Source organism: Ictidomys tridecemlineatus, chromosome 7 (genome assembly GCF_052094955.1).
Source record: "Ictidomys tridecemlineatus isolate mIctTri1 chromosome 7, mIctTri1.hap1, whole genome shotgun sequence".
Taxonomy (NCBI): Eukaryota; Metazoa; Chordata; class Mammalia; order Rodentia; family Sciuridae; genus Ictidomys; species Ictidomys tridecemlineatus.
In genome coordinates this window covers 106,595,462-106,621,002 of record NC_135483.1, presented here as the reverse complement: position 1 = coordinate 106,621,002, position 25,541 = coordinate 106,595,462, and the positions used below count along the sequence as shown (strand labels likewise).

General features: G+C 40.4%; 1 non-coding gene across 1 annotated transcript; it reads right to left on the bottom strand.

Annotated features, from left to right (window-relative positions):
- Positions 1-5,356: 5,356 nt before the first annotated feature.
- On the bottom strand, positions 5,357-5,460 carry LOC120883767 (U6 spliceosomal RNA). The gene has a single exon (XR_005725964.1). It is a non-coding gene; the product is annotated as a U6 spliceosomal RNA (small nuclear RNA).
- Between the last annotated feature and the right edge of the window lie 20,081 nt (positions 5,461-25,541).

Sequence of the window (25,541 nt, the reverse complement as noted above, 5' to 3'; positions counted from 1 at the left end):
CACAATTTGGGTTTTTGATAATTAGATGGTAAATATTGAAAATTCATGTTGTTATATGCTGAGTGTTTTTATATTTCCATTACTGTCCCAGAGCTTTGCTTGGGGATGTATCCACTATCTTGAAATAATTTGATTCTTTCAAGTTTTTCCTTTTCTATACTTTAGGTGGGTGCAGAGCAGTGCTCAGCCCAGGGATGAATATTACCCATTTCTGAGAGAGAACCTCCTGAGAAAACTTAATGATCCATATATCCACATATCTTACATATCATAGCCTGGCTTTTGGAAATGTCTTCTATTCTTGGCTCTGTGGTTTGTGTTGGCTACCCCTCCTTCTAACTTTGGGGGTGGCTCGTTTTCAGCTTCAGATTCCTCATGCACATGTGCTAAGGAACCTCTGGTTCTCTCTGTACAGCTCTCTGCTCTAGCACACCATCATTCAAAATCTATCTGCCTGAGTCTCCCCTGGTCTCAGGTTCCTTCTTAACAACTCAGAGAATATAATGAGCTTTGCTAATTTTCTTCCCTTCTGTGCTAAGACCTGAAAATTATTGTCAATGTACTATTTCTTTTTTTTTCCGTCTTTCTTTGTTACTCATTGTCTTCTTTTTAAAAATTCCATTGGTGCATTATGATTATACATAATAGTGGGTGTTACCCTTCCTTGAAAACTGTCCATTTCATATATTTGGCCCACTTTTGTGGTTGTTTCAGTTGGATAATAGCATCTGATCCTTTTGGTTGGCAATATAATTTCTTTGATAGCATTTTCAGATAGAAATTTCTTGAATATCTGGTGGAATATGCTTGTAAAATTGAGCCTGTGACATCTTGTTAATTTTTAGTGGGTAGATTTAAAATTGCTTGTTAACTAATATAATTTCTTTCAAGGTTAGAAAAAAATACTCAAGTGCTTCCACTTAATTTTAGTCTACTTATGATGCTTATTTTAAAAATAAGTGGTTGGGCTGGAGCTCAGTGATGGAGCATTTGCCTAGCCTGTGAGAGGCACAGGGTTTGATCCTCAGCACCACATAAAAAAATAAATAAAATAAAGGCATGCCATCTAAAACTATATTAAAAAATAAGTTGTCCACAGGGGAAAGGAGGGAGGAGGGAAAGGAGAAGCACTGGAGACTGAATTAGAACAAATTATGTTCCATGCTTTTACAGTTATGTCAAAATGAATCCTAATATTCTGTATAACCAAAAGAACCAATAAAAATTGTAAAGCAAAAAAATAAATATAAGTCATCTGTTTTTATACTTTAAAAATAAATTTGCATAGAATAGTCAATCTATTACTGTGTTTTCAGTGCATGTATTTCCCTAAAATTCACATGATATTAGAATAGCCCTCATAATATTGAGGTAGGACTTTTGGGAAGTGAGTAAGTCATGTGGGTGGAGTCCTTAAGGGTGGGATTAGAACCCTTGTATAAAGGAGGCCTGTGGGAGCTCCGTTGCCTTTGTGGCTTGTGATGACTCACAGAAGGTGCCCCCTTTAGTTAGCTTTTGCAATGTTTTCACGAAAACATTCCACAAGAACAATTTAGAGAAGGGAAAAATTATCTGGGGCTCATGATTTCAGAGGTTGCAGTCCATAGAGAGCCTAAACGATGGCTGTGGAGCTGAGGTGAAGCAGCAGGTCATGGGGAAGGGCCTTTGATAGAAAGATGCTCAGTGCACAGCAGGGTCAGAAAGGAGAGGGGGAGGGGGAGGGGAGGAAGGGAGAGGGGGAGGAAGGGGGAGAGGGAGAGGAGGAGGAAGGAGGGGAAGGAAGAGGAGGGGGAGGGAAAGAGGAAGGGGGAGGGGAGAGGAAGGGAAGAGAGAGAAGGAGGAGGGGGAGTCAGGGAGGGGGAGGGGGAGAGGAAAGGGGAGGGGAGAGGAAGGAAGGGGAGAGAAGGGGGAGGGGGAGATGGAGAGTGAGGGGGGAGGGGGAGAGGGAGAAGAGACCCTCAGGGAGTATGTGCCCATGTGCCCTTCCAGAGCATGCCCTTAGTGACTCCTCACCTGTGAAGTGAGCTGATATTAACAGTCCCGTTCCACCTGCTCCTGGTTACTAGCCAGCCCATCCATTCAAGCTCATAATCCAAACATTTCATGTCAAAGTTCCTGCATTAATGTGAGATTTTGGGGGGACACCTCATATACAAACCATAGCAGTGCCATCGGTGAGAAATGGGTCCTCTCTAGATACCAAATCGAATGACACCTGGATCTTAGGGTTCTCATCATCCAGACTTGGGAGAAAAATATTTTGTTGTTTAAAATTGTCTAGTCTAAGGTGTAAGTTTTGGTGGCTCTAACTGACAAAATCTCTATGGATTTATAATAGCCTTTATTTTATTCTTAGTATTATTTATTTATTTTTCAAATTTCAAAGCTGTTCATGTTACTAGTCCTTTTCAAAGTATAAGGTTTTGTTTTTCATGGTCCTATCTATTATTTGTTTGTTTTCCACCTTATAAATTTTCAATAGTCTTAATTTGGTACATGGTTCATGCTTTATATTTTATTTCTTGTTTTTATTCTAATTTTTTTTAAACAGGGAGAGAGAGAGAGAGAGAGAGAATTTATATATATATATATATTAGTTTTCGACAGACACAACATCTTTGTTTATATGTGGTTCTGAGGATCGAACCGGGCCTCATGCATGCCTGGCGAGTGCGCTACCGCTTGAGCCAAATCCCCAGCCCTCTAAATCTTGAATTGCAAGTTTGAATAATATTTTTTCTTTTCTTCTAGTTCTGTATACAACTAAACTAGTACTTGCAATTTTTTGCTAATATTTCCTTTAGGAAATTTGCTTATATCCAATAAAATATTGATGACTTTTTACTGATTTTTAGTATCCATGAGGATTTTTTTCTTCAATCAATAAACTAATTTCACCTATTATTTTCAAATTTTCTGAAGAAATGTAAAGAATCTTTTTTTTCCATTTTTGAAAGTTTGGATTTTTTATGATTATTTCCAGCATTCTTTATGTTTATTTTATCACCCTTATATTGTTTAAGATGACAAAGGTAACATAAAGGCACATACAGAATGTTGATTAATTCCTTATACAATTGAATTCTCAGAGCTTGTGAGGTGAGGTATGTACTCATACTCATTTTTAGATTTCTCTATTTCTTCTTGTTATTGTCAGTTTTATCTATATTTACATTTGAAAACTATGCTCTAAGATCAAAAGTTCTTTTTCTAGTGAATTGATCTTTTTTTTTTTTTTTTTACTAATTTTCTAAAATTTTGCTCTAATTTGTTATATGTGGTAGTAGAATGGATTTTGATGTATTACACATATATGGAGTATAACTTCTCATTCTTCTGGTTGTACATGATGTAGAATTTCAACAGTTGTGAATATATATGCACATAAGATGTAATGTCCTATTCATTTCATTATATTTCCTATTCCCATTCCGCCTCCCTTCCCTTCATTCCCTTTTGTCTAATACAAAGTACTTTTATTCTTCCCCACCCTGCTCCTCCCATCCTATTGTGAATTAGCATCTGCACATCAGAGAAAATATTTGGCCTTTGGTGTTTTTGGATTGGCTTATTCTCCAGTTCCATCTATTTACTGGCAAATGCTATAATTTCACTCTTCTTTATGGCTAAGTAATATTCCATTATGTACAAATACCACATTTTTTTATCCATTTATCTGTTGAAGGGCATTAAGGTTAGTTCTATAGGTTAGCTACTGTGAATTGAGCTGATATTAACATTGATATGGCTGCATCATTGTAGTATGGTGATTTAAATGCCTTTGGGTATAATCCCAGGAGTGGGATAACTAGGTCAAATGGTGGTTCCGTTCCAAGTTTTCTAAGGAATCCCCATACTGCTTTCATCGTGGTTACATCATTTTGCAACCACAATTTGCAATTTTCTCCACATCCTCGCCAACATCTATTCTTAATTGTGTTCTTGAAAATTGCCATTCTCACTGGAGTGTGATGAAATCTCAGTTTAGTTTTAATTTGCATTTCTCTAATTGATAGAGATGTTGAACATTTTTTTCATATATTTGTCTTTTTAAAAATCATGTTGAAGGACACTTTTTCTCAATAGCAATTGCCTTTTTGTCTTAAAGTTCATTTGTTGAGGCTCTTTCTTTTGGAAAAATTTTTGTTACATAAATAAGAATCCTCAAGACTATGCTAGTCATTTGGGCACAATTTGTCCAACCTGACAGTGTTCTAGGCATCTCAGATGGGCTGCTTGACTCTCTGTGTTTCAGACAGGAGAACACTCTTTCCTTTTCCATTTCTTGAGTTAGTGTCTCTCGTATTTCACGCTTACTTCCTGTAAACCTCATCTTTTCCAACCATTTGTTGGTGCTTGTAGAATGCTGATCTGGAATTGAATGAGAGTATCTTCTAATTCTTCTTCCTGGGGACCACAGGGAAACTGAGACTCTGAGGGAAAAGGTCAGAGCTGAAGTCCAGTCTCCATGTTTCCACTGTGTGCTCTCTCCAATAGTCCAGTAGCTTCTGTAGACTGACTTCCTTCTCTCGGTCCATCCTACCCACTGTTAACTGTCACTCAGCATGTACATCCTCAACAAAGATTTTCCTGTTACCTGGACATAAAGCACACATTCCATTCTCTGATCTCGTGTAGTAATCATAATTGCACTGCCAATATTATAAAACTTTCTTCATTGCCATGAACCCTATGCAATTTTTTTGCTGTTAATGGGCTATTTATTTATAATAAATGACAGTGGAATACATTACAATTCTTATTACATATAGAGCACAATTTTTCATATCTCTGATTATCTATAAAGTAGGTTGACACCTAATTCGTGTCTTCATACATGTACTTTGGATAATGATGTCCATCACATTCCACCATCCTTGCTAACCCCCTGCCCCCTCCCTTACCCTCCCACCCTTCTGCCCTACGAGAGTTCATCTATTCCTCCCATGCTCCCCCTCTCTTCCCCACTATGAGTCAGTCACCTTATATCAGAGAAAAAATTTGGCATTTGATTTTTTGGGATTGGCTAACTTAGCATTATCTTCAACAATGCCATCCATTTATCTACAAATGCTGTGATTTTATTCTCTTTTATTGCTGAGTAATATTCCATTGTGTATACATGCCACATTTTTTGAAAATCTGTCCATCTACTAAAGGATATGTAGGTTGGCTCCACAGTTTAGCTATTGTGATGTGCTGCTATAAACATTGATGTGGCTGTGTCCCTGTAGTATGATGTTTTTAAGTCATTTGGGTATAGACCAGGAAGAGGGATAGCTGGGTCAAATGGTGGTTCTATTCCCAGATTTCCAAGGAATCTCCATACTGCTTTCCATATTTATTGCACCAATTTAGAAATATGGAACACTTCACGGATTTGCATGTCATCCTTGCACAGGGGCCATGCTAATCTCTGTATCTTTCCAATTTTAGTATCTGTGCTGTTGAAACAAGCACCCTAGCCAAGTTTTTATTATACAATTTAGTGTGGATTTGTTCACTATGGATGCTGTAAGCTATTTAAGGCAGGTAACAGCCTTCGTTACCTCTTTGCATTCACCAGATGTTAGATCACTGTGTACCTTTACGTAGGTTCCTGTCTTGTCTTCTGCTTTGCTTAGTGAGCTCCTCTTGGGGGGATAAGAGGGAGGACAGACAGTGCTTTGAGCCTGTTTGTATTTCCACAGTTCCCAGCTTAGCACCCTGCACCTAGTGTGGGGGCCACAGTAAATATCTGTTGATCTGAGATGCTAGTGTAATCCATCCTTTTCTTTATCTCAACTTTGGCATATAAAGTACATTCTTTTCCCAAGACACTTGCCTTCATTATAACTGTACAATTTCATGGAAACTCTGCTTTCTCCATATCAAGACTGCATAAAGTCTGAGAGAAACCACTTCAGGGATGAATCTACCCAGTGACAATTCAAATTTGCTGTCCCAAATGCTTAAAAATTCTCCAAAATTTTAATTAAGACCTGTAATTTTTAATGCTTTCCTAATACCCCCCCCACAAACAACAACAACAACAACACAAAACATCCTTTTCTTCATTGGTAGTAAAAAAAATATCCTCTGGTTCACTTGTGTGTTTGACATGCTCTGCATATAAAATTGATAGCTGGAGACTTTTTAAATAGCAGTCAAGATTTTAGCTGTGTTCTAGCATTTTTCTCCTCCTTCCTCTCTTAGCTTGAGTCACTTTGCCTTTTCCTCCCACTCTGGCATGGCATAGTCCTCTCCAAATAGAGCATCTAAATTATTAATGCTGCTCAAACTATCAGAGTGCCCACGAAGCTAGTGCCCATCTCCATCTTAGAGGATGCTCAAATCATTAAATGCTGCCTACCTACTACAAATCCTGGGACTACACCTGTCTGAAGACATTAGTTTACTCAAATATTTTACTAATGAAGGTTTTGACATTACTTCACTTCTAGTTTAATTAAATTCACTTTAACATACATTTATTAACCACCCATACTTTCCCAAGAGATTGAGGTAGGAGTTGTGTTTTCAATAGATCCTATAAGATAGTGGGGGAGCAAAATTTACAGAAAATAATCAGGTGGAAGCAGGTATTTAAAGAGACTCAAGGGATATTAAATAGAGAGCCCAGGCCATTATTTTAGAATACAGCTCAGAAATGTTTATTGAAGGGAGAAGACTAGGTCTGCTTCTTGAATGGTGGGGGAAGGACTAGTTAGGAGGCATTACCAATGAGGAGAAGGATGTGAACAAGGTAGCCATGTGACTGACTAAGGAACATTAAACCTAGAGTCTGAAATTGCTGAGGAAAATGGGGATGCTTAATAATGCAACACAGGAAGTGTCACATCATCCGTATTCCCCTATAATGGAAGTTTCTTGGCTCAGACCCATACATGGGGTTCCTTTAACTATAAAAAGTGATCAGGGTAAATACTTGCTTGCTACTGTGGGAGAGAAAATAGCATTCAGATGTGGGAAAAATCAGAACAGAATATACTGGAATAAATCAAGCTTGAACCATCTTCACAGCAACAGACAACTGTTGGGGCTTCACTTCCCCAGATAACATACAAGTCTTATTTTTGTGGAAATCCTGGAAGAAAGTCAATTCCCCTGGTGATTCATAGGTTATATATGGTGGAGAACTGAGAAAAAAATATATATATAATATATAGCTTTTTTTTTTTTTTTTAGTTTTACTAAAACTGTATAAAAAAGGAAATGGGAAATTTAATGTACAGCTAAGGGGACCAGCAGAGCCTGGTGCTCCAAGAGGACAAAGAAGACAAATATCCAATGCAAATCCCAGAATAGTTTTCCTTCAGTACACCTTGCGCAAGTTTTGCACCAGTTTTTCCCTTGAGGTGATGGAAAAGGGCTTATTCAAATATATTCTCTGTCTTTATCTTTTAAAATTCCTACTCCAGAAAATCTGACTCAAATTGGATTGACTTTGTTTGCTGGAATAATGAAACAGTCCAATATCAGGATTGGTTAAGTCATGTCTGGATCAGGTACATTGATGGGGTGGTGTCTAAGTCTATTTTTGTGTTGCTATAACAAAACACCCAAAGCTGGGTAAGTTTATTATATTCATACTTTTGGAGACTGCAAATTCAAGATTAGTTGGCCCCAGACATTTGGCATCTTGTTTGGGCCTTTTGACTACATCAGAACATGGTGCATGGCATCATGGTGGGAGAACATGAGAGAGAGAGAGAGAGAGAGAGAGAGAGAGAGAGAGAGAGAGAGAGAGAGAGAGCAATCACATGGTGAGATTAGAAGAAAGAGATATTTAGGGACCAGGCTCACTCTTTTTATAACCTGCTCTCTCAGTGACTAACTGGGATCATTTGAGAACTACATTAATTCTCTCTGAGAAAGATGCCCTCATACCCTCATGACCTAACCACTTTCCATTAGACCTTACCTCTCCAAGGTCCCACAACCTCAACACATGAACTTTGGGGAACACACTCAAGTCATCTCCAAATCATAGCATCTAAATGCATCGTCCAGATGACATCTTTTGGCTCTGCTTTTCTACCTGAAAACCTCACCTTCTTGGAGTCCCCTCACCAGCTGTAAGTTGGCATCCTCCCTTATGCATGCTCTGCAGAAAGAGTGTTGATTGCCACCATTACCACCATAAAACACATGCCTCATTCTCATTGGCCCTGTCTGGGACTTAGGTACATTTCAGAACCAACCACTGTGCTGAGTGAAATAAAACAATGGGATAAAGGGTGTTACCCAGGAGAGAGAAAGGTACAGGGAGGAAGATGTATGGGTGTTCATGGACTCACTCAGAAAGTGTCTACGTACCAAGGGACATTTTAAGATCCAACTCAAATCACCTTCTCCAGGAAGTCTTCTGTAATGAGTGTCAGCTTGTTCTGCAGTGCGCACCTCTCCTGTTTGTTACACTCCTGTTTCCACATCTGAACTTTCAGTGCCTGTATCTCATGCTACATGACACAAAATCTAGGAAAGCTATGCTGAGATAGAAGTACATAGACATGAGGGTACATACGTGTGTATGATATATGTGCCAGAGATGTGTATTTATTGGTGTTATTATCACATCAATTCTTTGGCGGCAAAGATGTGAACACTCCAACAGTTTTTACTAATCTTTGTAATATAACTATAATTGACCCCAGGTGACATCACTTAATAAAATACTTCTTGTCATGTAGAAGGTGCTCAATAAACAGTTTTTGGATCAATGAGCACAAGCCCTAAATAGTGATATTGCTAAGAACAAAAGCTAACATTTTACTTCCTCAGTGCCAGGCACAGTGAAAATAACTTTTACCTCTCCCATTTGTTACAGAAACTTCGAAAGACAGCCACTTTCTGCCTTCTTTTCCAGGGAAAAAGAATGAATTACTGAAAGGCTCAGTGACATGAGCAAGGTCACACCACAAGTGGGTGTGGGAGTTGAAATGCAAAGGTTATCTATGACCAAAGGCGGTAGTCAGTGTGTCAATACGATCAAGTATTTTTAGATGTAATAACCTTTCGTAAGACAGCCTTGGGTAGAAGATAGAAGGTTAATGAGATCTGCTCGGAATCACAAGGCATAGCCTGAGTGCATGGGTGTGATGGGGTTTGAACTCCAGCCTCAGGGGCCCTGGGCTATTTGTAAGTCATGCTCAATCAAACTGGTCTGGTAGAGTCCCTCTTACTTCTTGTCTCCACACTGTCACCTGGTTGTCCATACAGTAGGAGGGAGTAATGAGGCCCCCTTGACTCTGGGAGAATGAGAGCCCTCATAGGTGACATGCTTAGCTTTCTCAAAAGAGGCCTCAATTGCAGTCTCAGGATCACACAGCAGGGTCTCAGTACCACAGTGACTGAAGTGCTGAGCTCCTCTCCAGAGACCAATGCTCCAAATGCAGGTCATACTTGGAATTTGAGGGCCTTGCTTGTGTACATGATAGTATATCTAAATCCTACAGATTTCTAAGAGGTCCAATAAACCCACCTTTATTTCCACACAGTTTCATTGTTACGTCATAGTCCAGGAGCCACTGGGACACATCAACTTTGCTTAGCTAACTAAGCCCCACATTGAGCAGACAATGAGCCTTAGCTGACTTAGTACTCATGGTATGCTTATTTGGTAATAAAAACATTTATAATTCAGATGATAATAACAAATTGACACACACACACACAAAAGGTGAGTTGTGTGCCTCACTGGTGGCCTGTTCAGATCAGGCCTGACATTCTGTTCCCTGTGCTCTTCAGAAATGTGCCCTACTCATCTCATTAGGGCAATGACTGGTGATATGTTCTTCCTCTTGAGAAGAACTGGAGAACATGATGTTACGTGAGCTAAGCCAGGCACAAAGAGATGAGTGCTGAACGGTCTCACTCACACCTGGAATCTAATGAAACTGATCCCATGGAAAGTCCAGCACAAATGGGTGGTTATCATAAGGTGGGGAGAGTCGGGGTGGGGAGGACTGGGGAAGGTTGATCAGTGGGTCCTAAGCTATGGTGATCTAGGAGTGAAGGGAGGCGAGATGGGAAGAGGAAGACAGTGGAATGAACCAGACATCACTTTCCTATGCTCCTAGATGAATCCATGACCAGTGAAACTCCACATCGTGTCCAACCACAGGAATGGGTTCCTAATTAGAATAAGCTACCCTCCATGTATGTTTATTATGTCAAAATACACTCTATTTTCATGTATATCTAAAAAGAACAACTAAAAGTGTGTTAAAAAAGGCAGTTGTGGTGTGATATTGCACAGCAGGGTGACTATAGATAATCATGATACACTGTTACTTCTAAGGGCTGGAAAAAGGAATTTTGAAAAATCTCACCAACTCTAAATGTCTGAGAAGATAGGTAAGTGTCATATGATTAAAGTGTTACGCAATGTACACATGTATGGAAATTTCATGCCTCCCCATGAACATTTATAGTATTTTTGTTTTTATGTATCAGTCATAAATATATTTAGTTTAAAAAATATTTTTAAAAACCTCCTTCCCCTAATAAACAAGGGAAAAGCTGTTACAGAGATGTGTTTTTCCTTTTTAAACTGTATTGTTTGTTTGTTTGTCATTGCATTATATTTATACAGAAGAACAGGTTTACTGTGACATATTTGTGCAGATACACGCCATCATTTGTTTCATTTCTCACCACTCCTCTTTTCCCTCTCCTCCTCCCTCCCCCTGATCCTCTTCCTCTAGTATACTTTTATCCATTAATTAATTAATTATAATTAGTGGATTATAATCATGCACAAAAGTGGGATTTCATTGTGATGTATTCAGACATGTGCACAACATAATTTGGTGATTTTCACTCCATACTTTCTCCCCTTGCCCTCCCTTCCTCCCTTCTCCTTCAATCCCTTTTCTCTACTCTTCTCCCTTTTGTTTTTGTGTGAGATTCCCCCTCACTGTTTTTTCCCCTTTTTACCTGCTTAGTAAGAGGAATGCACATATTCAAACGGAAAACTGTGTATATATATATATTTTACTCCTTTTCTGTTCAAATTGGGGATATTGAGGAAAGTCATTACCAGGTGAATACCTTTCTTTTCTAGAATTGCTGATAAATTATTAGGTGTATCTGAGATCACCAAAGGAGTTCCATATTTCTGGCAGGGACTTGGAAATGCAAACTTTCCTTGGCTCAGATATGTGGCTCTTCTTTCTTCAAGGAGCCAGAGTCAGAATTGAGTTGAGATACAGAAGAGTGGGTTCCAGAACTGGTCTGGACACTGGTTGCAGTAAGCTAATGAGATCAGTCATTCTGATCATCCCTGCCAGAGCCTGAGAAGGTGCTGTGTATGACACTTACAAGAGGGCTTGGACAGATGGGGGTGTGGGGAGGAAGCCCCACATCATGACAGAATGAGTACTGCTGGCTGCTGGGACTACTCAGGGCTCCTTGCAGGGCCAAATGGAGGCCAAGCCCTGTGAGCGGACTGCTTCCGTGTTGTTTCTTATACTACTGCCCATCTAGGGCTCATCCCAAGTCGCTCTGAGTCTCTTGGAGCCTCCAAGGGCCAGGATAAGGATGAAGAAAGAGAAAATATGACCAGTCTTACTCCCGGCACCAGAGGATCCTTGCAGCCCAGGAGACTGGCCACAAGCAGTAAAAAATCCTAAGGGCACCCATCTCTGAGCAACGTTTTTCTGACATCTTGTATTTAAATGCAACATTTTGTATGACTTTCTTTTCTTTTCATAAATATATGTTTACATTTATGAAAATATTATTTTGCTGTTAGCTAAATAATAATTAGCTAAATTGATGTGTCCCGGAGGCTCCTGGCCCATGATGTAACAATGATATTGTGATGAAATAAAGGTAGTTTTATTGGACCTCTTAGAAATCTGTAGGATTGGGGACCCTGAGCCTTTGCCTTAGCTGCAAACAGGGACAACTCTTCAAGGGAGCCCTCCTGGACCTGTTCTGTACCAGGTTTCACTTAGCTCTCCCTCTCCCTCATTATCTATTTCAGTAAAGCCCCCTGCCTGTCCCTTTGGGAAGATGGCTTGTTAGCCTTATCCCAAAGCTTTTCCTCTTGCCATGCTCATGTGGACATTATAGGACTTCACATTTACCTCCTCAAAGAAGCCTTTCAGGACTGCTTCAGCCCCTATGGATCATTGTGATCACATTATCTGAACAACTTGGTGTACCCCTTTCTCCTATGCTGTGCTATATTCTATATGACCTCCTCATCCAGGGCTCACAAGCAAGAAGCGACAGACCAGAGCCAAATCTGGGTCTGCCTCACTGAGATCTCATGGCTTCCCCAGCTGTCACCCTCCTAGCTATTCTGTCATTGCCTCCCCAACTCTCTGGGTGCTTGTGATGCTGTCCTACTGTGAGGCTGGCCCCTGAGAACACATTGTGAAATACTCACGGGGTCATGGAAAGGAGCTCAGAGACTCTCGGATCCCTCAGATGAGGAAATGGAGAGGGCAGTGAGATCCGCTGTGATGGAGACTGGCTTTATTCCTGTTCAGCTTGGGTTCCATGTTCAATGGGGCCGTGGGAACCTAGCTAGGAAGGGCCGTGTGGTGGGACAGCACTTCTGCTTCACCTACTGCTGATGGGATGGGGGTCTGTGGTCCGGAGATGGCTTGAATGTCCTCCAAACATCCCTGTGCTGGAAGCTCAGTCCTGGCGCGGTGATGCTGGGAGGTGGTGAGACTGTAAGGGGTGAAAATGGGAGTTCAAAAGGTCACAGGGGTGTGACACTAAAAAGGAATTAGTGTAGTTCTTGTGGGACCTCAGTTAGTTGCCAAAAAAGCAGGTTGTTATAACAATACTAAGACTGGCTCCTAGATTCCTCTGGCTTCATGTCTCACCATGAGTTCCCTTTCACACAAAGCTCCCACGACTGTGATTCCAGGCCACTCTCATTAGAGGCAAAACAGATGGGGTTGCCTGGTCTTGGACGCTCAATCTCCAAAACTGTGAGATGAGCAATCCTCTTTTCTTTATATTGTACTCACCTTCAGGTATTTTGTTACAGCAACAGAAAATGGACAGGGATTAACATGGACATTTTTCACAGAAATAGAAAAACAGTCCCAAAATCCATTTGGAAGAATAAAAGACCCAGAATAGCCAAAGCTATTCTAAGCCAAAAAAGCAATGCTGGAGAAATCCCAATACCTGAACTTCAAATTTTATTCCAGAACTATAGTGACAAAAACTGTATAAAGACAGACACACAGATCAATGATACAGAATAGAAGATACAGAGGCAAACACACACATCTACAGTTATATGATCCTTGGAGAAAAGACAGACTTTTAAACAAATGGCGGTGGAAAAACTGGTTATTCATCTATGTAGAAGAATGAAACCAGACCCTCATTCCTCACCCTGCCCAAAACTTAAGTTCAAATTAACTTCAGAATTTTAACCAAAATCAAATAACCCAATTAATAAATGGGCAAATGAATTAGTGACACACTTATGAGACACTTCTCATAATTACAAATGCAAATGGCCAAGAAATATATGAAAAAATGTTTAGCATCATTAGCAATTAGGGAAATGCAAAATGAAACTAAACTGAAATTGTATCTTACACCAGTCAGAATGGCAGCCATCAAGAATAGGAATAAAAATAAGTGCTGAAGAGAACGTAGAGAAAAAAAATGAACACTTTTGCACTATTGGTGGGTTTGTAAATCAATACAACCATTATGGAAATCATTATGGAAGTTCCTCAAAAGACTAGGCATGGAACCACCCCAGGTCCCAGTTACCCCACTCCTCAGTATTTATCCTGAAGAATTAAAGTCAGCATACTGCAGTGACACAGGCATACTTATGTTTATAGAAGCATAATTCAAAAAAAGCTTGACTTTGGAAACAGCCTACGTGCCATCAGTGGGTGAATGGATAAAGGAAAATGTGGTGCATATCACACAATGGATTTTCTTTCAGCCATAAAGAAAAATGAAATTATGTCATTCATAGGACAATGGATGGAACTATTAAGTGAAATAAGCCAAACTCAAGAGGTCAGGGGTCCTGGGCCTTTCCTCAGATGTAGAAGCTAGAGAGGAAAAAGGAAAAGAAAGATGGGGCAGATCTTACGAAAATCAAAGGGAGATCAGTGGAGGAAAGGGACCTGGAGTGGGAGATGCAGAGGGAGGAGGGAAGGGCTGGGGAGTGATCTCGGCCAAATGGTCTTGTTATAGTGCACACTGTGTGCATGTGCACATATGTAACAACAAATCTCATCCCTAGGTACAACTACAAGGCACCAATAAAAATACGGAAAGTAGAGAATAAAAAAAAAAGATAGAGGCAAAGTCCCTTCGGAGCAGGGGCTCTGTTCTGATTCTGTATCTCACCATTATATGTCTGCTCTTCTGAAACTCTGTCCCTCCACTGAAATGGTTTTTCAGCCCAGCAACACAGCCTGTCCTGGTGTTTATCCTTTCTCCAGTCTTCTCAACTCAGAATCATCTCTGACTCTTCTCTTCTAGGCCACGTCACCCTCCCACCAGTCGCTGGTCAGGGGTCCAGTCCCTATCAAGGCCCTCACATCTATTCTCTCCTCTCCACTCCCCAGTTCAGAATTTCATCCTACCTGGATTTTAGGATCATCCTCAAAATCCCCTCCTCCCCCAACTTTGAGTCTCCTTGTACTACTTTACTCTGAGCACTCATAAGCTGACCAACTTTCCCAAGATCCGATTTTGATTATATTTAAAAATTTCCTTTATCAAATTTATTCAGTAGTGCCTCATGTGTACACTATGAAGCCTTGATTCTCATATTTCCAGTCCTCATGTGTACAGTACCTCTGTGGTGGAGGCGTCTATGTTTGGATCCTCGGGACCTACTCCTGGAAGTCTCCTCTTGTAGGGGACAGGGAAGCATGGCAGGCTTTTGGCTAAGCTGGACTGGGTTGGATCCACTCTGCTACATCCATGCTTTATGACTTGAGCTGGTCCTTTGACTTCTCTGGGACTCAGTTTCTTCATCTGTAGCTCTTAGTTCATGGCCAGAGTTGCTATTCTCCCTGGATGGACACCATCCGTAAAAGTGCCCAGCCCAGTAGTTCATCTGTCTGTCTGCTCCTCCCAAGGTCTGAGGGCTATTTCTATCTGTTCTCCTTATCTCCAGTCTCACTTGTATGGACCTCTTCCACTCTCTCACTTAAAGCTACTGAGATCTGTGTCTGTGCCAGCATTTACCATTTTTACCCAGGCCATGAGCCACCTTAAAGGGTCTGAAGGCATCACATTGGTTAGCACCTGGTGTGCTCATGGCCTCTCATTGAAGTTTCAATCACTGACTTCAGTCAGGCTTCTCTTATCTTCCAAAGCAGGGCAGGGCCTCCCTCGTGAGCAGGTGTAACCCTTTTCCTCATGGCATGAACGTTCTGAAAGAAAAGACTGTGCCTTTTCCTGCTGTTTCACACAGTTCCTGACACACAGTTCCTGAAGTTCAGCGAATGGTTAGCTCTGTCCAAGAGAGGGGTTGGATACCTGGCAAAAAAGGGAAGAATCCTGGGGCTGTACAGCCAGAAGGTCCTCGACCAACTCTGTTCTACCCCAGGTGGGGATCCTGACAGGGTTCAAGGTCCATTTGGGCATCTATAAATTATGGCACATTGCTATTCTTCTGGCTGCTGGGGAAATAATGATAAAGCATAACAGAGAAATAGCTCTGGGCAGAAAATCCTTTGGGTCCTGCCTTAAGCTGGTCATGGCTACTTGGAAAGGGTCTGGAGGAGGATTCTGTGTCCATGACTGGAGTATGGAGGACACTGGGCAGTGGTAGAGCATGCAACCAGTATGTACCAGAATTTGCCATTCTTCTCACTTTTGTAAGAGCTCAAAAGAGCAGTATGTTGTGGTTTTGGTAGAGAGCAAAAGGGAGCCCCACATGACTCTATCAGGCTGTGGTCACACCTGCTCTGCATCTGGCTCTTCCTGTTTATGGTTCTGTATGCCACAATGTCAGGACAAATTGTCCAGTTAATATGTTTTGGACAGAGGCACCAGTAAGTAAACCAGTAAGTGCCAACCTAATGGCAATGAGGCAGAAATTACTCACTTTTAGCTGGTTGCTTTGTTTTGTAACCAAAACTGGCTCATTCCCAGTATTGGATCAGCACCCACACCACTCCATTATGAAGGGAATGTAGATTATGAAATATTGATTGTCCACCCCCAACATTTTAATTGCATTTCAGAGAATATTGAGCTGCAGTCAATGCAGGGCTGCCTGGTTTTCTTTGCCCCCAGGGAAACAGAGAATCTGCAGAAGGAAGAATGCAAAAAATAACCTTATAAATAAACCAGAGAAATTACAGAGAGGACAGCTATGAATGGCCAAATTGGCAGCCACAGTGTAGACTTGCTTATGGGAAAGTTGGTTTCTTGGGGGTGTAGAATATGTTTTGATATTTTATCAAATCTTGGGTTAATGAGGAACCACATAGTTCCTATTCTGCCCAGAGTGTATGCCTATGTATAATAGGAAAGAAGTAGGATAAACACTTGAGGAACTATCAGGAGCCCTCTTCCATCTTTGCACCATTTAAGTGCATCCTTGAAGTTCTATGACCCCAGCCCTAAGAAAATCACTGGCATTGATCCATTTTGAAACCATAACTAAAGGAGCCTGGAGTTGTAAATAAATATAGCTAAGAAAAATCTCTTAGTCCTGAGGGCAGGACTGAGGGCAGGAATCGCTGGCTCCATTAATTTGCAACCTGTCATTTTCTGCTTTGTGATTTATTTGGTGGTGGCATCTTCCAAAGTTACTTAAGTTTTCATGAGTGTGCATGTCTCATATTTCTGCCTGCGCTGCAAGAGCCTCAGGGGTCATGACTGCACCATATGCTTCAGAATCAACATTTGATTCTGCAAGATCCTCTTCTCCCAGGGCCTGGTGGAGGAGTGGGTGTGAGTGCTTCCATGAGTGTCCTGAGGCTACAGGGGATGTGGAGGAAGGACTGGGCTGGAGCCCAGCTCTCTTGAGCACAACAGACTCTTCACCACTATCACAAACATTAAACCACTGCTTGTGCACAGCAGGTGTGCAGGGGCACACCCAGCACAGTTCCCACACGCAGCAGATCATTTCTTTCCTTTTTCTAACAAAATTATTCTCATTAATAATCATGTAGTAACTATTAATATTATTGTCCTTGAATTATTTTTCAGTTTTAAGAGTAGAATTACAAAAAAGAAATTTAAGATATTATAGTCAATAAGTTATTTCATGCATGAAATAAATTTTGCATCTACCAAACAAAAGATAGTATATCTTGTAATCTCTGTTGCTTTGCAGTTTTCAGTTTTCAACACAGGTGGAAATTCATATATAGAATTATATATCTCTGGTTTTGTGGGTTAGTTTGCCTTTATAATTGATAGGTTACCATTGCTTAGTCTGGGAGTGTCAACTCTTCCTGAGGACTGTAAATGACTCCCATCTTATTACTTAAATAAATATATACGGCTGAATTGGTGTGAGCTGGGGGCAAAATATAGAACACAGAGCTCTCTGGAGGACAAAATATTTATTAAAGAACAGGGAGTGAATTGCATTTTGAGGTTTATGTTAGTATCACTAAGACTCATTGGTGATCACAGTAATCGTGTAGAATTTGGACTAACATGAGAATTTTGGGGGGAAAGCATGCAAATGTTGACATTCTTTAAATGGTAATCATAAAAAGCAGATCAATATTAGTAAGTATTATCATTGTTTAAAGTCTTCAACAGACAATGCAGATTGCTTATTCCTGGGTGGGCTGCTTCGAACACCTCATCCTTGATGAGGATTGCAATAGAAACATTTGTTCAGGAGACATGGGACCCCAAACACTCTCTTTTCTCCTAGTCCAGCCCCATTCACTCATGAAGTCCCTTATGGATGAGAATGGTTAGAAACACATGGTACTGAACTTTAGCCTTGATATATTGAGGGGAATTGCAGAGAGTATAGCTGGGCCACATAGAGGTTTCATGTCTCGACCAGAGGGACCACAGAGCCTAGATTGGGTCCAGCTGAATCATTCTTTCAACCAAGCCCTACTGTGGTTTTCAATTCTGATGTCAGGGAACATGTTCACCTTGTCAAAGCAGGACAGCTGGTGCTAAGAATCAAAGAAGGGAAGACTATTTGCCCATGTCTGGACAGCCAGATACTGACCACCAGATTTGACCACTGGCATTGGGGAAGGAGCTGGAATAGAGAGCAGAAGAATTTAGCAACAGAGCATTTGAGTAATTAAAGTGAAAAAAATATTTGTGATATTTGTTTCTCTAAGTTTGCAAATACATGGCTACTTTTGTTATGGTAAGTATTCTGTGCTTTGTTAAAATTACTGCTTATTCAAGGAAAGGAAATCGAGCACCTTCTTTCCTGTTCATTCTGTATCCAGTTATTCTCAACCCCAGATGTGAATTGGAATCACTTCCTTGTAGACTTTGAGACAAAGTTACCATGAGAACCAGCTCCAGGCCAATTTTAGCAAAGGGAGGCATGTGTATTTTTATTTCATTCCTCAGATAATCCTATGTGAAGTCTGAGTGGATGGCATTACTGTATCCAACAGGAAGTTATCCAAGAACAAGGACAGCTCCTTTGGGGCCATCGCTGCCTTCATTACTGTCACCTTCACGTGGAAAGTCACTGACCTGCTGGATATATGTGAGCCACAGGACTGAGGCATATGACAAGCTATCCGTTTTCAAAGCCATCAACTAAATTATTATTTGGGGATATTAAAAAAGTGAATTTTTTAAAGTAAATATTTGAAATTTCACATTATTCAAACAATTCTGAGCCCATGATAAGGCATAGAAAATGCTCAATGCCACGTGATCCACACCAGGCTGGGAGAGGCAAGGGCGTGGAACAGGATTTAACGGTGCTCAGCCAAGCAGAGAAAACATCCTGCTACTACAAGGGCAATAACTTTTTTTGTTTTTGGCAAATAGGTGTAAGCAAAGCACTTAATGCAAGGTATTCTTTTTATATGGGTAATCCATCTTGATTTTTCACACTATAGAATATTGTTAGTTCTAAATGAACTAGCTCTTATTCATTAATTCTCTACTGAGATGATGCATAGCCATCCTTTTTTATTTCTTTGGTTGATTGTAAAGGTTCACTTTTTTTTATGACCTACTTAAAATTCTTGAGAGTTGCCAGTAGCCTGAGTGATTTGAGGATCCATATTAGGAGGACTTGGGTTTTGAAAACTTCCATGAAGTATCACTGCAAGATAAGGACGTTTTTTCTGTAATTTAATGAGGGAATCTGCTGAAGCTTCTCTTTGTTTCTTCCAGCTCCATGCTATTTTTGCCATTTCTTAGTACACAGACTTCAAGAAATGTCCCACTAGTTGTTCGAGGCTTCTATCCTCAGCACCTAAATATGCAAATAGCAGTACACTTGTGCCAAAGGCCTCTTGTGTCCTTAAGCGTCTTGCATCCTGCAGCTATGATGGAACAGAATTGTGTCAAATGTCAAGGGTCCATAGTCATGTTGGGTTGCACTCTCCTAGCAGAAATAGCTACCATGATTTAAGATTGGAGCTCGAAAATAATAGAAGGTCAAAGCACGGGGTCTTCATTGAGTTCCAACCACCATTAGGTAATAAAAGGTTCAATGATGAGAAAAGCATTGATGGTGTATCCACCAGCAGCCATCTCCACCTTATCAGAGCCACATTCTAATCATTATCATTTCATGTGTGTTAGGAAACGGGCCCTTGTGGCTTCCTGGTAATATTAATTCTTTTCTGAACACAAAACTCTAGGAAACCTTCACCGATGTTCTGCTGAACTTTATACATTAGCAGTCTATGGTACCCACAGAGACACCACTCACCTGAGCTTCTCATTCTGTATTCTAAAACCAAAACACAAAACCCATGCAAGGAGGGACACAGCTGGTGACCTGTGTTTACATAGGGAGGAGGGTCACAATCCAGTGAGGTAAGATGAGTGTATTTTGCTTACCCAAATCTTAGCTCTGAAATCTGCTCACGGACCCAGAAGGATGACTTTTATTTGGAGAGAGATTGTTTGGAAGTTAAGAACAAAGAGAAATCTTGGGTAGGATTAAAAGCAGTGATTGGGCCAGTGAGCCCAGGGGTAGGAAATAGGAATGAAAGCAGAGGGGGGTGAAGCCCTCCATCAGATCTGATGGGAAACTCTGCATGCACTCATCATCGGGAGAGTGCTGGCCCTTATGGCCAGTGTGAGTGATCTCCCCAGCTAGTTGGCAGTGGGGTGACAATGTAATTAAGTCACCAAGCATGAGCCAAGGATCCTGGGACTGGTAGGGAGGGTGCTCACCTTGGAAGCAGAGGGAGAAAATCTAGTTGAACCCACAGAAAGCCAATGGTTCAGAGGCCTGTGACCACAGAGAGACTTCACACAACTAAGTAGCAGTACAACTCTGTGTTTGGGATCATAGAAGAAGTTCTGGAAGACAGTCCTGCTGTCTTCTGTCTGTTGTCACAGGAACATAAATCTTGGGTCTTAGCCCCAACGTGCCATACAATGACTTTAATCCCATTCCTCTCAGCTCCATTCTCTGCACCGTATTGGCCGTTCAGTGCTGTTTCCCACTATCTGATGCCTTTGGCTATCAGCAGGGGCCAAACCTCACCTTGCCCCCAAGCTGCAGTCCCACGACTTCTCTCAGTTCCCTCTCTGCCAGTCCTAATCTGCCTGCTACACATTGGTAGTGCATAACAAGTGCTAGGCTTCAGTCTACTTAATGCAGGTCCTGGGAAGGCCTTTCTGCAAAACTTATCCTGCTGTTCCCTTGCCAGGCCACCTGCCACTCATTCTTTGTATTTTAAATTGTGACATATGATGGCAGAATATTTCATATTACACATATAGAGCACAAATTTTTCAAGTCACTGGTTGTACACAAAGTATTTTCACACCATTCGTGTCTTCATACATGTACTTAGGGTAATGATGTCCATCTCATTCCACCCTCTTTCCTAATCCCATGCCCCCTCCACTTTGCCCTATCTAAAGTTTCTCCATTCCTCCTACGCCCCCCATTGCCATTATGAATCAGCATCCTCATATCAAAGAAAACATTCGGCCTTTGATTTTGGGGGATTGGCTTACTTCCCTTAGTGTTAAGGTCTGTAAACAAGTCTGGATGGCGCCTGGCATTTTGCCAGAGGGAGTGGTTTGTGAAGTAACGCCAGCGAGCCATTAACTGTGGAGATTCCTTATTGGTTGACTGCTGTATCTATTTTATGTTAATTAGATAAGCTGTGTGGAATATATATATCAATCTACACAAGTTCCTCGTCACCCCCCGCCCCCGTTATTTTGCTGCAGCCGGACTGCGGCAACTTAGCATTATATTCTCCAACTCCATCCATTTATCTGCAAACAGCCATTCATTCTTTATGGCAAAAAAACAAACTAAGCAAAAAAAACCAACCAACTCTAGCTAGCTCAGTTCTCAGCCCCTACTTCCCCAACTTACTTTTCCCAGGACTGAGACCAAAGACCCTAGTGCCAACTTACACACTTTGATCATAGAATCTAGGACTTGTTTTCTCTCACTATTGTCCTCCACAGAATGTGAAATTTCTGAAGAAAAGGGCAAGGTCTGATGTGTCTAAAACTTCTTCAACATTTAGCATGTTCCATTGATGTTTAAATGTTTCATTGATGTTGGTGATAAAATTACACTATGATTTTATTTTGACAACTTGTTTTTCCCTTGGCAGTTTGCAAAGCCTCCAAGAAGGATGCAAGCACCATTCATTATCAAAACAACAAAAGACAAAGCAGAAAAGTGTGAAATAAGCCCCTAGTGGCCAACTCTAGAAGGAAGTCAGAGCATTCTCCCTGCGGTTATCTAAACCCCAGTTCTCTATGAGTCTGCATTTGATGGACACCCCTGTAGGCATAGAAAGTGTGTAGCTCTATTTTGTGTGAGGTGTGCTGCTGAGCTGGCCATAGGAATATAACCAACTGCCCAAGATTTATAAATCAGGCCCTGGAAGCTACTTGTCCAATTCAAGGGATTAAACAAGAAGAGATAGATTCCCTCTTTCTATTACTTTTAAAAAAATCAATTGTATTTCTAAGCCTGGCTCACAGTCAGATTCAGGCAAAAAGAAGGCTCAGGTTTCCAGCATAATTTATCATTAGCCATCCTAACCTTGGATCGTAAATCCTTTCCACTGTCTAGGATAGGTTGGGCCAGGTCGCAGCTGCCCAGGGAGTGTCTGAGGCCTGGAGTCATCCCAAGACCAGGACTCGTGATCTTTAGGGCATTGGTAGATGGCAGAAATCACACAAGCCAGAGAGGCCACAATAGAAGTTACAATGATACTCTCCTTTTGAAGGATCTAGAATAGAGGGGAACCAAGGAATAGAGCCCAAGTGTGCAGTAAGGAGCATTTGGCAGAGGAGAAAATTGAAATGGATCAAGACAGTTGAAGAAAAACCTGGACAAAATTTAGAGAGTATTTTGGGGCTATTTACATATGTCACAGAGAAGGGATGGATCGGCTTTGTAAGGAAGACTTAGAAGAATAGACCGTTTGACCATTCAAGGCTCAGCAGAATAAACAGGGATGGCCTTATTTAACCCAATGAGTTTCCAGTTTTGAATTATGTAAATATTTCAATGAAATTAATACAGGTGCAGTAAAATATGTTGGAAATCATAATCTAGGGCATATATATCCTTTACATATTTATTTTATATAGATATTTGTATATATTTTGCATATTTATATATGTATTTATATTATGTATAAATACATACAAATGTGAATACATACGAATAAATATATATGCAATACACACATTTTTCAAATTTTCTAATTATTCACCTATACTTTTAAAATAATACACCTCTGAAAACATGATAGTTATTTTTAGATTACTATAAGTGGTATATTTGTTGCTCAATTATTTAAATATTTATAGGTGTTCCACAGCTGGGATAATGGGACAAAATATGGTTAATATATAAAACAGTGGGGGTCCTTTGACAGTTTTAGAACAACCCATCCCTCCTCCTCAGAGCCATGGGCAGAAGTGGAAACCTCCACTCTGTAGATGGATGAGCACCTTGGAGGCCTAAGCTGCTATCCTGCCACCTAACAATGCATAATGCCTAGGGAATGTAGACTCCCTTGGCATTTAAGCCATCTACTTGAAAAAGCCTGCCATCCAGGTCTAATCTGAATTATTTTTTTAAAAGCAACAACACTTGAAGCGATGTTTTTTTTTTCTAATTTTTGTTTTATTTGGCTTAACTATTACCACTATATAAGAAATGTATGGTGAACTTTAGAGAACAAAAACCCAATATCCTCCAGGGTCTAAGTAGTAACCTCAGTGAGACTATTTAAGCATTTCCCCTCTACCAATTTCCTCTGCCAATTGCCTCACGCTATTTCCCACTGAAATCACTTGACTAATGTAAAAGGCAAAGTTCTATCTCACAGTAGTAGCCATGAAAAATTGAACACTGACCTACAAAGTCTCTGACAGAACTCATCTCAAGTCTCAATGTGAATGAATGAGATTCCCCCCCTACTCCAGCCCTGTGTGTGTGAATGTTTGCAAAGATCACAGAACCCAGGGAAGCTACAATTCCCAAGGAGCAGTGCCAGCATGAACACTGACAGCACATGGATTCCTGTCAAATGAAGATGCCAAAGAACAGTGAAAGGAGAGCAAACTAGTCTGCCAATCACAACCCAAGCTAGCATTCATGTTTTCTGAGAGATGCAAAAAAATGTAGCACAGTGAAAGAGCAAGAGATGCTTATGGAAAGCAACAATCTCAAGAAGAATTGTTAGATGTACAGAAAAAAACAACAACAGGATTACTAAATAATCAGCACACTGGAAACTGAAAAAAAAGCAAATTATCAAATTCATTCAAAGGATTCTCTTACAGTTCAGGTGCAAGAAATATAAACAGAAGAAAACGTGAATGACAAAGAAAACTCCTAAGACTCTCCAGCATATTCCTCTGAGTACTTTGAGAAGGCAGCACTGAGTCTGTGGACAAGGTACAGAAACATTGTTTTGCTGAACTAAACAGCCTGGTTTTTCTGAAGGAATGAGCTTGCTAAATGTTGCTGAAAGTAATCTAAGAAAATACTAAAAATTGGGCACCACCTGATGACATTTTGAAATTTCACTTACCCAGGAAAAATGTCCTTCGTAAAAAGGAAACAGAAACAAATTTCAGTTGAAAAAAATACATAGAATGGAGATAATGAATTTCTCTTCTAAAATATTGAAAGTTAGAAAATAATAGAGTGATATTTACAGAGTCCTGAAGGAAAATTACTAAGGCCCTAAACTTCTTTACTATTCATTATGCGTAAAGGAAAAAGAATGATATTTCCAGAGATGCAAAGTCTGAGAAAAACCTCCTGCTGCTTGCACATACTCTCCTGTTGGGGAGGTAAATGCTCAAGGAAATCCAACAGCTGAATAGAAACTGATATTGACTTGTTCAAGACAGGAAAATAATGTGTGAAACAGAGTTTTCCCAAACTGGTTGCTGTAATACTGGAAAACAGAGGAGAAAGTTAAATCATATAGAGAGGAGTATTTTTATTATCATAATAACTATTTATTTTTTCATGAGTTAGAAAACTATACTAAGCCATTATCTCATCATCCTAAATAAAATAACAAGCTGATCTGAAGCAGGTGCAAAGAACAACATCACACAGTAACATGTGCATGTGGCAAATTGGTTTGTAGGAATCACTAGCATAAACAATTTTCTTTTTGTCAAATAACAAGATCAGCAAAAATTCGAGCAATACTAAATGACTGGTTTCAATGTTTTTTTTGTGAAAGTCCTTGCAAATGTTAGCAAAGATTTCTCAAATCAGGTGTCGATTGGGATCTTGACTGCAAATAGGCACAATCTGTGTTGGTAGATTAAAACATGAAAGGTTTTTAGGAATAAACTCATAGAATTCTTGTGAACACTGAAGAAACAGAGCCCAGGCTCCCTCTGGGAGCTATATTCTGCACCACAAGGTGAGCTGTTGCTGCTGTCGTAACCAGAAACTCTGGCCTTTTGAAATGAACTTCCCTTAAGCGCTGGCTATGTCCAGTGAACTTTGCATGTTCAATATCTGTCTTTGTTTCCAGATAACTACTGTTCATGAAAAAGTTACACATGGGTTCAGGAAATAGGTAGACTCTAGATAATATGTCTGCTCCTGGGGCAGGGTAGGGGGTGACCCATATTGAACAAGTGTAGGTGGCAATGGGGGAAAATTGGGGGTGTTCATTAAAATATTCCTGACATTCAAGGTGCATGTGAATGACAGCGACTGGTACAAAAGACACCACACATAACAGCAAATTAATAATAATTTAGAACTCAACTTCAATATAAATACAACGAAATCTAGTGGGTAAATAGAAGTTAGGGGGTAAAAAAGAATCTCTGAAATTCCTACTGATAGGGATTAGACAGACACAAGGAATGGGAACATGAGGTCAAGGGAATAATTCTATAAACTGGAT